Here is a 16,131-nt window from a genome sequence, read left to right on the forward strand (position 1 = left end):
GTTTCATTGCATCTGCATCTTTGGGGTAAATCCCCCTCAGTGCAATTGCTGGGTCGTAGGGCACGTCTATTTTTAACTCTTTGAGGAACCTCAACACAGTTATCCAGAGTGGCTGCACCAGTTCACATTCCCACCAACAGTGTAAGAGGGTTCCCTTTTCTCCGCATGCTCTCCAACATTTGTGGTTTCCTGCCTTGTTAATTCTCCCCATTCTCACTGGCGTGAGGTGGGATCTCATTGTGGTTTTGATTTGTATTTCCCTGATGGCAAGTGATGCAGAGCATTTTCTCATGTGCATGTTGGTCATGTTTATGTCTTCCTCTGTGAGATTTCTGTTCATGTCTTTTGTCCATTTCATGATTGGATTGTTTGTTTCTTTGCTGTTGAGTTTAATAAGTTCTTTATAGATCTTGGACTAGCCCTTTATCTGATACGTCATTTGCAAATATCTTCTCCCATTCTGTAGGTTGTCTTTGAGTTTTGTTGACTGTGTCTTTTGCTGTGCAAAAGCTTCTTATCTTGATGAAGTCCCAATAGTTCATTTTTGCTTTTGTTTATTTTGTCTTGTGGATGTATCTTGCAAGAAATTACTGTGGCTGAGTTCAAAAAGGGTGTTGCCTGTGTTCTCCTCTAGGATTTTGATGGAATCTTGTCTCACATTTAGCCATTTTGAGTTTGTCTTTGTGTATGGTGAGAGGGGTCTAGTTTCATTCTTCTGCATGTGGATGTCCACTTTTCCCAGCACCATGTATTGAAGAGACTGTCTTTCTTCCAATGGATAGTCTTTCCTCCTTTATCAAATATTAGTTGACCATAGTGTTGAGGGTCCACTTCTGGGTTCCCTATTCTGTTCCATTGATCTATGTGTCGGTTTTTCTGCCAGAACCACACTGTCTTGATGACCACAGCTTTGTAGTCCAACCTGAAATCTGGCATTGTGATGCCCCCAGATATGGTTTTCTTTTTTAAAATTCCCCTGGCTATTTGGGGTCTTTTCTGATTCCACACAAATCTTAAAATAATTTGTTCTCTCTGAAGAAAGTCCATGATATTTTGATAGGGATTGCATTAAATGTGTAATTTCCCTGGGTAACATTGATATTTTCACAATATTAATTCTGCCAATCCATGAGCATGGAATATTTTTCCATCTCTTTGTGTCTTCCTCAATTTCCTTCAGAAGTGCTCAATAGTTTTTAGGGTGGAGAACCTTTACCTCTTTGGTTAGGTTTATTCCTAGGTATCTTATGGTTTTGGGTGCAATTGTAAATGAGATTGACTCCTTAATTTCTTTTTCTTCATTCTCATTGTTAGTGTATAGAAATGCCACTGATTTCTGGGCATTGATTTTGTATCCTGCCACGCTACAAAATTGCTGTATGAGTTCTAGCAATCTTGGGGTGGAGGCTTTTGGGTTTTCTATGTAGAGTGTTATGTCATCGAAGAAGAGGGAGAGTTTGACTTCTTCTTTGCCAATTCGAATGCTTTAATGTCTTTTGGTTGTCTTATTGCTGAGGCTAGGACTTCCAGTACTATGTTGAATAGCAGTGGTGAGAGTGGACATCCCTGTCTTGTTCCTGATCTTAGGGGAAAGGCTCCCAGTGCTTCCCCATTGAGAATGATATTTGTTCTGGGCTTTTCATTGATGGCTTTAAAGATGTCGAGGAATGTTCCCTCTATCCCTACGCTCTGAAGAATTTTGATCAGGAATGGATGCTGTATTTTGTCAAATGCTTTCTCCGCATCTAATGAGAGGATCATATATTTCTTGGTTGTTCTCTGGCTGATATGATGAATCACATTGATTGTTTTACGAGTGTTCAACCAGCCTTGTGTCCCAGAAATAAATCTTAGTTGGTCATGGTGAATAATATTCTTAATGTACTGCTGGATCATATTGGCTAGTATCTTCTTGAGAATATTTGCATCCATGTTTATCAAGGATATTGGTCTGTAATTCTCCTTTTTGGTGGGGTCTTTGTCTGTTTTTTTTTTAATTTTTTAAAATTTATTTATGATACTCACACAGAGAAAGAGAGAGAGAGAGAGGCAGAGACACAGGCAGAGGGAGAAGCAGGCTCCATGCACCGGGAGCCCGACGTGGGACTCGATCCCGGGTCTCCAGGATCGCGCCCTGGGCCAAAGGTAGGCGCCAAACCACTGCGCCACCCAGGGATCCCTGGTTTTGGATATAAGGTGATGCTGGCCTCATAGAACGAATTTGGAAGTATTCCATCTCTTTCTATCTTTCCCAACAGCTTTAGTAGAATAGGTATGGTTTCTTCTTTAAACTTTTGATAGAATTATCCTGGGAAGCCATCTGGCCCTGGTCTTTTGTGTCTTGGGAGGTTTTGGATGACTGCTTCGATTTCCTCCCTGGTTATTGGCCTGTTCAGGTTTTCTATTTCTTCCTGTTCCAGTTTGGTAGTTTGTGGCTTTCCAGAAATGCGTACATTTCTTCTAGATTGCCTAATTTATTGGTGTATAGCTGTTCATAATATGTTTTAAAATCCTTTGTATTTCCTTGGTGTTGGTAGTGATCTCTCCTTTCTCATTCATGATTTTATTAATTTGAGTCTTCTCTCTCTTCTTTTTAATAAGGCTGGCTAATGGTTTATCTATCTTATTAATTCTTTCAAAGAACCAACTCCAGGTTTTGTTGATCTGTTCCACAGTTCTGGTTTCTGAGTTCTGCTCGAATCTTTATTAACTCTCTTCTTCTGCTGGGTGTAGGATCTATTTGCTCTATTTTCTCTAGCTCCTTTAGGTATAAGGTTAGCTTTTGTATTTGAGTTCTTTCCAGTTTTTGAATGGATGCTTGTATTGTGACGTATTTCCCCCTCAGGACTGCTTTTGCTGCATCCCAAAAATTTTGAACGGTTGTATCTTCATTCTCATTAGTTTCCATGAATCTTTTTAATTCTTCCTTAATTTTCTGGTTGACCCTTTCATCTTTTAGCAGGATGGTCCTTAACCTCCACGTGTTTGAAGTCCATCCAAACTTCTTGCTATGATTTAGTTCTAATTTCAAGGCATTATGGTCTGAGAATATGCAGGGGACGATCCCAAACTTTTGGTGTCAGTTCAGACACGATTTGGGACCCAGTATGTGGTCTATTCTGGAGAAAGTTCCATGTGCACTTGAGAAGAATGTGTATTCAGGTGAGTTTGGAAGTAAAGTTCTGTAGATATCTGTGAAATCCATCTGGTCCAGTGTATCATTTAAAGCTCTCGTTTCTTTGGAGATGTTTTATTTAGAAGACCTGTCGAGTATAGGAAGATCTAGATTGAAGTCACCAAGGATAAGTGTATTATTATTATTTTTTTTTAATTTTTTTTATTTATTTATGATAGTCACAGAGAGAGAGAGAGAGGCAGAGATACAGGCAGAGGGAGAAGCAGGCTCCATGCCCCGGGAGCCCGACGTGGGACTCGATCCCGGGTCTCCAGGATTGCGCCCTGGGCCAAAGGCAGGCGCTAAACCGCTGCGCCACCCAGGGATCCCCGGATAAGTGCATTATTATCTAAGTATTTCTTCACTTTGGTTATTAATTGATTGATATATTTGGCAGCTCCCACATTCGGGGCATATATATTGAGGATTGTTAAGTCCTCTTGTTGGATAGATCCTTTAAGTATGATATAGTGTCCCTCTTCATCTCTCACTACAGTCTTTGGGTTAAATTTTAGTTGATCTGATATTCGGATGGCTACACCTGCTTTCTTTTGAAGAGCATTTGAAAGGTAAATGGTTCTCCAACCTTTTATTTTCAGGCTGAAAATACAGAAGGCTGTATTTTCCTTCTGTCTAAAATGAGTCTCTTGTAGACAGCAAATAGATGGGTCCTGCTTTTTTATCCAGTCTGACTCCCTGCACCTTTGATGGGGTCATTAAGGCTGTTCACGTTCAGAGTTACTATTGAAACATGAGTTTAGTATCATCATGATATCTATTCAGTCCTTGTTTTTGTGGATTGTTCCACTGGACTTCTTCTTAAAGGGGAATTTTGAGAGTCCCCCTTAAAATTTCTTGCAGTGCTCGTTTTCAGGTCACATATTCCTTCAGTTCCTGTCTGCCTTGGAAGCTCTGTATCTCTCCTTCCATTCTGAATGAGAGCCTTGTTGGATAAAGTATTCTTGGTTGCATGTTCTTCTCATTTAGGACCCTGAATATATCCTGCCAGCCCTTTTTGGCTTGTCTGGTCTCTGTGGAGATGTCTGCTGTTACCCTCATACTCCTCCTCATAAAAGTCAGGGATTTCTTGTCTCTTGCTGCTTTAAGGATCTTCTCTTTATCTTTGGAATTTGCAAGCTTAACTATTAGATGTCTCGTGTAGAACGGTTTTTATTGATTTTTTTTGGGGGGGGATCTCTCTATTTCCTGGATCTGAATGCCTGTTTCCCTTCCCAGATTAGGAACGTTTTCAGGTATGATTTGTTCAAATACATATTTTGGACCTCTGTCTCTTTCAGGGCCCTCAGGAAACCCAATTAAATGTAGGTTTTTCTTCATCAGGCTGTTGTTTATTTCCCTTAATCTAGCCTCATGGTCTTTTAATTGTTTGTCTCTTTTTTCCTCAGTTTCCCTCTTTGCCATCTACTTGTCTTCTATGTCACTCACTGATTCTTCCACCTCGTTAACCCTTGTCGTTAGGACTTCCTGTTTGGATTGCATCTCATTCAATTGATTTTTAATTTCTGCCTGATTAGATCTAAATTCTCCTTTATGCTTTTTCTAGAGCCACCAGTAGCTGTATAATAGTGCTTCTGAATTGGCTTTCTGACATTGAATTGTAATCCCGATTTTGTAACTCTGTGGGAGAGAGGACTGTTTCTGATTCTTTCTTTTGAGGTGATTTTTTTCTTCTAGTTATTTTGCTAAGTGCAGAGTGGCCAAAAACTAGTTGTATTGGGAGAAGGAGAAAAAGAGAGGAGAGAAAGAAGGAAACTAAAGAGAAAAAGAAAAAAGAAGAAGAAAAATAGAGAATAAAAAGAGAAAGAAAAAGAAAGAAAGGAAAAAAAGGGTGGGGGAAAGCAAACAGAAATCAAAAAGCAAACCAAACCAAACAAAACAAAACATGGGGAAGTATCTTTTGATTCTGTATACTTTAAGTCCCTTCACTTCCCCTGAACTTCTCCGTCTAGTTGGTCTTCTGGGGAAGGGGACTGTTGTGCTGATTCTCAGGTGTTACCACTTGGGGGGGCTGCTCAGCCCCCTGCCTGGTGCAGGGCTCAGTGGGCGTTGTTTACCCCGTGAGGCCCCAGGAGGAACAACCACAGTGGCGCTGGCCAGCTCTGGAGCCCTGGATTCAGCTCCCGCAGTAACTACGGAGCTCTCTGTCTGCAGGGGCCTGGATGCTCCAGGGGCGCGGCCGCTGATCTGCTCAGCTCGGGGCAGGAGCGTCTTTGCTGTCCTGGGCCCTCCTGGCTTCTGCCTGTCCCGGGGGGAGACTGGATCCTGGGCTGTGTCCCCAGTGCCCTGTGCTCCAGGGCCTGCGCTGTTGGATTCACACTCTCGGTCACGCAGCCCCCTCTCCGCGTAGCTGCCGACGAGCCCCTCTGAGCTGCTCCCAGAGCCGCGCAGCCCCCTCTCTGAAGAGCCGCCCCCCGAGGCCCTCCGAGCTGCTCCCAGGTCATTGGGTGCATGCGCTGCAGTCCTTTGGGAGCTCGGTGCACTCTCCCTGGTGCGCAGGTGCTCTGTTAGTGTCCCAGGGAGCCTGAGGGCATTCCCGCCCTTCCTGGGGTCATGCTCTAACTCCCTGCAAGTGCCTTTCCACCCGGGAAGATTGGTGTAGCTCCTGCTTCTCTGGGACGGAACTTTCTTGTCCTAGGGGCACTCGCCCTGGCCTTAGCTCCTCGAAGGGCGCCTCCCCCTCGGATGCCTTTTGTTTCTTTAATTCTTTTTTCCCCTCTCTTCCTACCTTGATAGAAGCGTGAACTCTTCTCACTGTAGCATTCCAGCTGTTCTCTCTTTAAATCTCAGGCTGAATTCGTAGATTTTCAGGATGATTTGAAGGTTACCTAGGTAACTTGGTGGGGACAGGTGATTTGGGGACCCTACTCTTCTGCCATCTTGTTCCTCCCCCTCTCCCTTAATTTGCAATTTTAAAGCTAAGGCATTTTTCATGTAATCACTACATTAGAAATTTATACGTCATCTAATTTATAAAATTCAAATCAAACTGCCATATTATGATGCAAGCATAAGATGTTTGTTATATAAGACAGAATTATTAATTTCTATGATAGCTTCACATCTAAGTTAATCACTTCAACCTATCCTATTCAAGGTTGAACCTAGTTAAAATCCAAAAATCTCATCCTAGTTCTAGGTCTCAAAATTCAACCCTCTAAAAAATTATTATAATACCACTAGCTTGTGTGCCTTCTTAAAAGACTGTAGCATGAAGGAATAAAAACATTTGCATCTACAGGAGTCTCAAAAAAAAAAAACCTCTTTGTATAGTTTTTTTTTTTCTGAATGATCAAAATAACTTCTCCAAATGGAATATCTAGCAATTTATACTGCCAATCTAGTTCAACGAGGCTGTGTAAAAGCACAGTAGCAATAATTATATTTGTCAATTTTTTTGGTCAACTATCTCCTCAACAACAGTTGATTAGCACGTATCTGTCAAAATATACTTTGAATCAACATCTTTCCTTTACTTAAAAACCTGAATCTATACTGGAATAATCAGAATGACAGATTGTTTTTTTTAAACATTAATATAAAAGTTGTATCTGCTATTTTCCTAGAGTTGCCCAATGCCCTGTCCTTTATTTTGAAATCCTATTAGTGGGACAGCAGCCAAATATTACCTCAATTCTTATGTTGAAGGTAAAGACAGGGGAAAGACAACTAATGCCTTGTTATAATCAAAAACAACCAAAACTGTCAGGTGACATGAGGATAAAGGGAAAACAGTTCAAACATTTGGAGAGCTGACCTCCTAAATATTTTTAACACTTCCTGTCTATGCATGCTAAAAGGAAGATAAAATCCTCAAAAGATCTGGGTTAAAATGACATAAGATTGGGTCAGGTAGGGAGGGGATGGATTTAGCTTTTCTGACATACTCTTTTCAACTGAGCACAATGCCACAAACTTTAATAAAAGAAGGAATATATAAAACTACTCAATGTATCAGTGAATAAGGAACAACTGACTGATTACTTCAGCTTTAAAACTCTCTTTTACCAGCATTCTCTAGAGCCAGGTAAATACCTGGAAAATACAGTTAGTACAGTTGTTAAAATCTGTGACTGAACTTAGGTACAGAAAACAATTAAGTTACTGTTTAAATCACCATAATTTGCTACTCAATTGGCCTGTGAAATACGTGCGTTTATAGATAGACTATATTGAGAACGATTTGGCAAAGAAAAGTTGAGGATAAAATCCATCTACTACTTATTCTCAATAAGAACTCCAGTTTCCAGTTTGGAACTGTTATTTGTAGTTATTCCACTTTCTTTATCTTTTGGGCGTTTTTGAGACAAAGTGTCTTACCCAATGAGATGCTTTGAAAATTTCAACTGATAAAAATCTGTACAAGGAAACGATTTAAAAATCACCAAAAAGCCAAAGGACAAGATGTTCAAGACTTTAGACAGTATCTAAGAGAGAATATAGTCAGAGAATGGTTACAATCAGGTGGGCAGAGGTCAGAATGGCAGAATTCCTTCCCTGTTGTAATGAATATATGAAAACCATCAACGGTTTGGTGACTATCACTTTCCACTACTGTTTTACATTTTACATTTACAGTAGTAAAACAGAAGGGGAAAGCCTGGTACAGAAAGCTGACTGGCTCAGAGAAAACCTAAGTGGTGATAAGAGCCTAAAGGTACATACAGGTACGCATCTTTTATACTGGATGTGATCCATTTACATGGCCCCTGTTGAATCTCTTGGGGACCAACAGTAAAGTAAGTTTAGAACTTCATATCTTGAGACATCTCTAGCAAGATGCTGATCCAATGTGGTTCCAAATATCTTGTGTTTTCCTGGCTCACCTGAAGAGGAAAAAACACTACTGAGGATGTGGGAACTGAATTTCTTGATGTAGTTTCTTCTAGAGAAACTGTCTGAAAGTTTTGGCCCAATCCTTTATGAAGACTGGAGATGAGGCACTTGAGTGACTATTGGAAAACAAAATTCAAATGAAAAGGCGGAGTGAGGCATCTAAATGGGGAATACAAGAGCAAAAGATAACCGACTGCCGTAGGTAAATCAGCATTTCTAATCTGTAAGTGGGAGGAGGCAGAGAAAGGAGAGAAAAAATAAGCACAGATGTTTCTCCCTCCACTCCCTCACCCCAATTGCTACTAAAAATTCCCAAAGTACCTAAACTTTTGGACCACAACTAGGGAGTGAATAAGCAAGGTTAATTGGAAAGGTAAACATTTTGTCAAGTCTCCCTCCCCTGGCTATGTGACATTATTAAGCTGCAGGGAGGCCTCTCAGATAATAATTTTTTTCTAAGAACAGATTCTGGTGTAATACAGCTTGAAGCAATAAGAAAGAGAAATATAAACTCAATTTATGCAAAAAGAAGTCACAGGACAATATACCATATTGACAAAGTTTATTTAATTCTGTTTTTCAAAAGGGGAGGGACAGCTTTCATATAATAAGAAATCAGAACAAAAGTAGTTTTTATGTAATAGAAAATATTTTTAAACTAAGCAAAACAAACTGCATGCTTCATCCCCTTAGGAAATATTATCCTCTGGAAAGATAATCTTAAAAAAAAACTAATATTAGCAAAAGCAAATCTGATGTACATTACCACACAAAAGCATAAAAATGTAGTCCATAATATTTAGATTCAATCTAGTAACTTTTTTCTTAAAATATTTTACCTAAATATTATATTACAGTTATTCTCCAGCGTTCATGTAATAGCCTAGAACATAAAACAATTTTCTTTCCAAATATCTTCCATTTTAACCAGTTTACTTGAACTATATCTGGTAAAAAATGGCAGAATTTTCTGACAAATAGGATTGGAGAACCAATTAGATCTTTACCTGACGTGGCTGCTCATTCATTTGTTGTGGGTCTGATTTCACTTTATTACTAGGGTGAGTTGTGACTTTGGTTACTGGTTGTTTGAAAATTGATATGGTTTGTCTGATTGACAATGTTGTATTCAAGTCTGGTTTACCCGGTGGATCTAAGCATGTTTTCATTAATAAATAATATGTATAAATATAATTTGGTCCATTTTTTATTAATTCATTATCCATTACTTTTAAGTTTTTATTTAAATTCCAGTTAGTTTACATACAGTGTAGTATTAGTTTCAGGTGTGCAACACAGTGATTCAACACTTCCATAAATTACCCACTGCTCATCACTAGTGCACTGCTTCATCCCCATCATGTATTTAACCCACGCCCGAACCCCCTCCCCTCTGGTGTCCATTAGTTCTCTATAACTAAAGAGTCTGTTTCTTGGTTTGCCTCGTTTTTCCCCTTTGATTTTTAAGTTTACCTATTTAAATAATTTCTACATCCAATGTGGGGCTCGAACTCACGACCATGAGATCAAGAGTCACATGCTCCTCTGAGCCAGGCAAGCACCTCTGTTTTGTTTCTTAAATTCCACGTATGAGCAAAATCACATAGATGGAGCTAGAGATTATTGTGCTAAGTGAAATAAGTCAGAGAAATACCATTATCCATTACTTTAAATCATATTATACCAAACTTCTCAATCTCAAGCATTATAAATACTTGAAAGGACACTTTTAGCACTTCATTATACAAGACATACATGAAGTTTTCCTATCATAAAAAGCTTTACTTTTTATAAAAAGTTTTCTGTGTATTTTAAAATGTAAGGAAATTATTTATATGTAATGCATGATTAATTTGATTAGCCAGATATTCAGGATTTTTAAATGAATAAATTGTGCTTATGGGTAACACAAAAAGGAGCATTTTCAGAACAATCATCAGGATAGCAATCATCTCAACACTTGAGAATGGAGGAAAATATTGGTATACTTGGCCTTTAAAATGTGAACAACCTGGTCAGCTATTAGGAGGCCAGGTTTACATAAAACCATGTAAGTTAAACTTCACTCTCAAATTAAAAGATAACTAGAGATGGAAGTTCTAACAAATAGAACTCAATTTAGCAACAAACATATCTTTTAATCACCAGTAAATAAAATCTAAGATGTGTTCTAGTAAAGTCAAAATGTGGCAGAGTTACCATTAAATTCATTTGTGATGGAGATGCAGAGGGGCAAGGAAGGAGAAGAAGGACAAAAAGAACAAAATGTGATTTAATCATTGTATATTCTGATGCTGGCAAAAATCTATATATACATAAACAGTCATCTGTATCTGCAACAATATACATCTGGTATTTTTGATACACGCACTTGATAAATCTACAGGAGGGTATTCAATGAACTTTTGTCTTTATAACTATCCCCAGATAAAAATAGTGCTATCAACTTCCAGGCTCCAGAATAATGGTTCTCAACTTCAGCACACATCAGTACCACCCAGGGGATTTATTAAACATGATTCTTGGGCCTCAGCCCTAGAGATTCAGATTCAGGAGAGATGAAGTGAGGCCTGGGAACTTGCATTTCTATTAAGGATGCACGTGATGCTGATGCTACTGATCCAGGGACAACCTGGAGAACCACTGCTCTATAACAAAGATTGCAAACTTGTTGCAGAAGAACCAAGTTTAACCCATAGGTGTAATTTGTTCAGTTTTTAGTGTATTAAAATGAGCAAACATCTACAAGATCTGGAGATTTCACATAAAATCCATATTCTAGCTTAAAAATTCAAATATCTAGAAACACTGGACTTGATATGGCCACAACAGGCCATAATTAATTAGTAACGGCTGCTCACAAGGGTTTCACCCACCCGACCCTAACTTTCCCGAACCTGAACCCTAAACTGAACCCTAACCAACCCCTAAACCATAACCCTAATCCGTAAGCTTAAGAGTAACCCTTACACTCACACTAAACCCAAACCCTAACCCTAACCCTAACCTTAACCCTAACCCTAACCCTAACCCTAACGCTACACCGCAAATGTAACCCTACCCCAACCCGAAGCCTAACACTAACATTAAGCATAGTTCCATTTGGAACTTAGGTGTGACATAACATTGTGTTGGATGTATCGTGTTGGTCAAAACCCATGACGAAACACCTCGCAGTGACACAGGGATATTTATGCCACAGGTCATTATTGCTGGGAGTCATTGTGAAGGCTGCAACCCCCAGAGCCCAGAAGGAGGCATCTCTGTCTCATTCAAAATAGAACAGGTCACAATTGGACGGTTTGACTACAGAAGATGACCATGGCTGCATCTTGTAGCATTCTCACCCCATCATGCTGCCCCCATTGAAATGAGGCCAGAGGTAAAGTGACCATTGTGATATTACATTGCTGGTACCCAGGCCAATTTCAAGTAGTACCCCATGCCACATCTTACCCATTCATGTCAATGCACCATCCTTAAAATTGCGCCTCAGATACACAGGGCACCAGCTCACGTGCATTACACATATCATCCAGAGACCCCTGATGATATCCCTAGGAAGGAGATTCTGCCTCTTCTATCACCATGTAAGGTGGGAATCTGCGGACTATGTGAGAGACACGGTGGGTTAGGTAGGTCACAAATCTGGGAAAGCAAGCACAGAAAGAAAGTCTGAAATCAGCTCCGTCTCCAGAAAAGTAGACCTTCCTTGCATTTTCAGAGATTTGTGGCTATGGCATTTTTGGCTCCTGATGTACAGTTAAGGAGATGGCATGGGGTCAGCAGTCATCTGCCAAGAAGGGGTTCTGGATAGGTCTGACTGAAGGCAGGGGCCCAAGGGCTGGAATCTTGAAAAAGTGACGTCACTTCCTTGGGGACAAGCATGTAACGGATTTAGAACTCTGGTAACCAGGAAGCTGCGTTGAACAATGTCCCTCTTCCAGCTCACTTAACTGGAGCCGGTCAAGAGAACAAGACCTTTTGTTGCTGTTGCCCTACTTTCAGTGGCTCTGGGCTTAAGAGAATCCAGACAGAGAGATGTTCATGTTGCCATGGACGTCAACTCGGCCCTCTTTGCCGAAGTCTGGTTATGTGCGGGAGACCTCAACAGGTACCGCAAGGCACCTGGGGGAAGCCACTGGAGAGGAGGCCACACTGTAATCTCAGCTGTGGGGGCTCGCACCTCTTTCACCCTCATTGAGTGTGTGTCCACATGTGTATGTGTAAGAGGGTGTGTTAGTGGGAGACTGTGTGTGTGTGTGTGTGTGTGTGTGTGTGTGTAGAGGGGACAGAGGAGAGGAACATGCCTTTCCTGGGCAGAAACCACCAGCCCCTAACCCTGACCCTAACCCTCACGCTAACCCTGACACTGACTGTAAACCTATACCTGACTCTAACCCTAACCCTAACCCTGACCCAAAACCTAAATCTGACCCTGACCCTAACCCTAAGCCAAACTCTAACCCTAACCCTGAGGCCTAACTCTAACCCTAACCCCACTCCCTGAGGCCTAACCCTAACCTTAAACCCTAACCCAGAGACTTAACCCCTAGTCATAACCCTGAGGCCTAAACCTAAACCCTAAACCTGATGCCTTCCCTAACCCTAAAATGAGGCCTGAACTATAAACCTAACCCTAAACCTAACCCCTTACCCTAACACTAACCCCGAAGCCACTCAAACTCTAACTCTAACCCTAACCCTAACTCTGACCATGACCCTAACCCTGACCGTGACCCTAACCCTAACCCTCACCCTGATGCTACCCCTAACCCTGACCCTGACCCTCACCCTAACCCTGACCCTGACTCTAACCCTAACCATGACTCTAACCCTAACCCTAAACCTAACCCTGACCCTAATCCTAAATCTGACCATGCCCTAAACCTAACCCTCACTCTAATCCTAACACTAAGGCCTAACCCTAACCCTAACCCACTCCCTGAGGCCTAACCCTAACCCTTAACCCTAACCCAGAGGCTTAACCCCTAGTCATAACCCTGAGGCCTAAACCTAAACCCTAAACCTGAGGCCTTCCCTAACCCTAACCCTGAGGCCTAACCCTAAACCCTAACCCTGGGGCCTAACCCTAACCCTTAACCTGGAGGGCCTAACCCAGAGTCCTCACCCTGAGGCCAAGACCTAAACCCTAATGCTTAGACCTAATACTAACACTGACCCCAGGCCTAACTCTAACCCTAACACTAAATCCTTATCCTAACCCTAACCCCTAGGCCTCACCCCTAACCCTAACTGATGGGCTAACCACTAACCCTAAACATGAGGCCTAACCCTAACCCCTAAACCCTCAGCCCAACCCTAACCCATAACCCCGAGTCCTAATCCTAACTCTAACCTAGAGGCCTAACCCTAACCCTAACCCTAAACCTGACCCTGACCCTAACCCTGACCATGAGCCTAACCCTAACCCTAACACTGAGGCCTGAACCTAACCCTAACCCTAACCCTGAGGCGGAACACTGAGTCCTAATCCTGAGGCCTAATCCTGAGGCCTAACCCTGAGACCTAAACCTAACCCTAAACCTGAGGTCTACCCTAACCCTAACCCTGAGGCCTAACTCGTAACCCTAACCCTGAGTCTTAAACCTGAGGCCTAACCCTGAGGTCTAACCCATAAGACAAACCATGAGGACTAACCCCTAACCCTAACCCTGAGGCCTGAACCATAAAGCTAACCCTAATCCTAACCCCTAACCCTAACACTAACCCCAAAGCCACTCAAAATCTAACTCTAACCCTAACCCTAACTCAGACCATGACCCTAACCCTGACCGTGACCCTAACCCTAACCCTCACCCTGACGCTACACCTGACCCTGACCCTAACCCTCACCCTAACCCTGACCCTGACTCTAACCCTAACCATGACTCTAACCCTAACCCTAAACATAACCCTGACCCTAATCCTAAATCTGACCATACCCTAAACCTAACCCTAACTCTAATCCTAACCCTAAGGCCTAACCCTAACCCTAACCCCAAACCCTGAGGCCTAACCCTAACCCTAACCCTAATCCTAACGCTAAACCTAAACCCTATCGTTGAGGACTAACCCTAACCCTAGCCCTGAGGCCTAAAGCTAACCCTGAGGCCTAACCTTGAGGACTAACCCTGAGGCCTAACCCTGAGGCCTAACCCTAAGCCTGAAGCCTAACACTGAGGCCCTACCCTGAGGCCTAACCCTAATCCCTAACCCTGAGGCCTAACCCTAACCCTAACCCTAACCCTGACCCTAAACCTAAATCTGACCCTGACCCTACACCTAACCCAAACTCTTACCCAAACCTTGAGGCCTAACCATAACCCTAACCCTGAGGCCTAAACCTAACCCTGAGACCTCATCCTCAGGCCTAACCCTGAGACCTCAGCGTAACCCTAACCAGAAGGCCTAACCGTGACCCTAACCCTGAGGCCTGACCGTGACACTGACCCTAACCCTCAACCCTAACCCTGAAGCCTAACCCTACCCTAACCCTAACCATAACCCTAAAGCTGACCCTGACCCTAAACCTAACCGTGACCCAAACCCTAACCCTGACGCTAACCCTGACACTGACCCTAACCCTGACCCTGAAACTAACCATAACCCTGACCCTAACCCTAACCCTGACCTTAAACCTAAATCTGACCCTGACCCTAAACCGAACCCTACTCTTACCTGAACCCTGAGGACTAACTGTAACCCTAACCCTAAAACCTGAGGCCTAAACCTAAACCCTATCCTTGAGGCCTAACCCTAACCCTAACCCTGAGGCCTAACCCTGAAGCCTAAGCCTAACCTTAACCAAAAGGCCTAACCGTGACCCTAAACCTGAGGCCTGACCATGACAATGACCCTAACCCTAACCCCTAACCTTGAAGTCTAAACCTAACCTAACCCTAACCCTAACGTTGACCCTGACCGTAAACCTGACCCTGACCCTAAACCTAACCGTGACCCAAACCCTAACCCTGATGCTAACCCTGACACTGACCCTAACCCTGACCCTGACCCTAACCATAACCCTGAACCTAACCCTAACCCTAAACCAACCACTGACCCTAACTCTGACCTGAACCTAATCCTAATGTTAACCCTAACCCTAACCCTGAGTCCTAACCCTGAGTCCTAACCCTGAGGCCTATCTCCTAGTCCTAACCCTGAGGCCTAAACCAAAACCTTAACCCTGATGCCTTACTGCAACCCCTAACCCTGAGGCCTAAAACTAACCCTGAGGCCTAAACCTGAGGCCTAAACCTAAAACCTAACCCTGAGGCCTAACCCTTTCCCTAACCCAGAGTCGGAAACTTAACCCTGAGACCTAAACCTGAGGCCTCACCCTGAGGCCTAACCCTGCGGCCTAAGCCTGAGGCCTAACTCTAACATAACCGTGAGGCCTAAACCTAACCCCTAACTTTGAGGCCTAACACTATGGCCTAAGCTTGAGGCCTAACCCTAGACCTAACCCTGAGGCCTAACGCTAAACTCTAACCCTTAGTTCGAATTCTAATACTGACCCCAGGGCTGATCCTAACCCTAACACTAAACCCAAATCCTAACCCTAACCCCTAGGCCTAACCCCTAACCCTAACGCCTCGAGCTAATGGCTAACCCTAACCATGACGCCTAACCCTAACCCTTAACCCTGAGGCATAACCCTAACCCCTAACCCTGAGGCCTAACCCTAATCCTAACTGTAACCCCTTACCCTAACTTTAAAACTGAAGCCTAACTCTAACCCTAACCCTAACCCTAACCCTAACCCTGACCCTGATCCTAACCCTGACTCTGACCCTAACCCAAAACCTGACCCTAATCCTGACACTGACCCTAACCTTGAACGTGACCCTAACCCTGACCCTGAGCCTAACCCTAACCCTGACCCTGACCCTAACCCTGACCCTGACCCTGAACCTAAACCTAACCCTAAACCTACCCGAACCCAAACCCTAACCCCTACGCTGAACCCTGAGGCCTAACCCTAACCCGTAACCCTGAGGCCTAACCCTAACACTAAACCTAACCCCTAACCCTGAAGCCTAACCCCTAGGCCTAACCCTGAGGCCTAAACCTGAAGCCTAACCCTGAGCCTAACCCTA

This window comes from Canis lupus, chromosome 7, assembly GCF_003254725.2.
Source record: "Canis lupus dingo isolate Sandy chromosome 7, ASM325472v2, whole genome shotgun sequence".
Classification (NCBI taxonomy): Eukaryota; Metazoa; Chordata; class Mammalia; order Carnivora; family Canidae; genus Canis; species Canis lupus.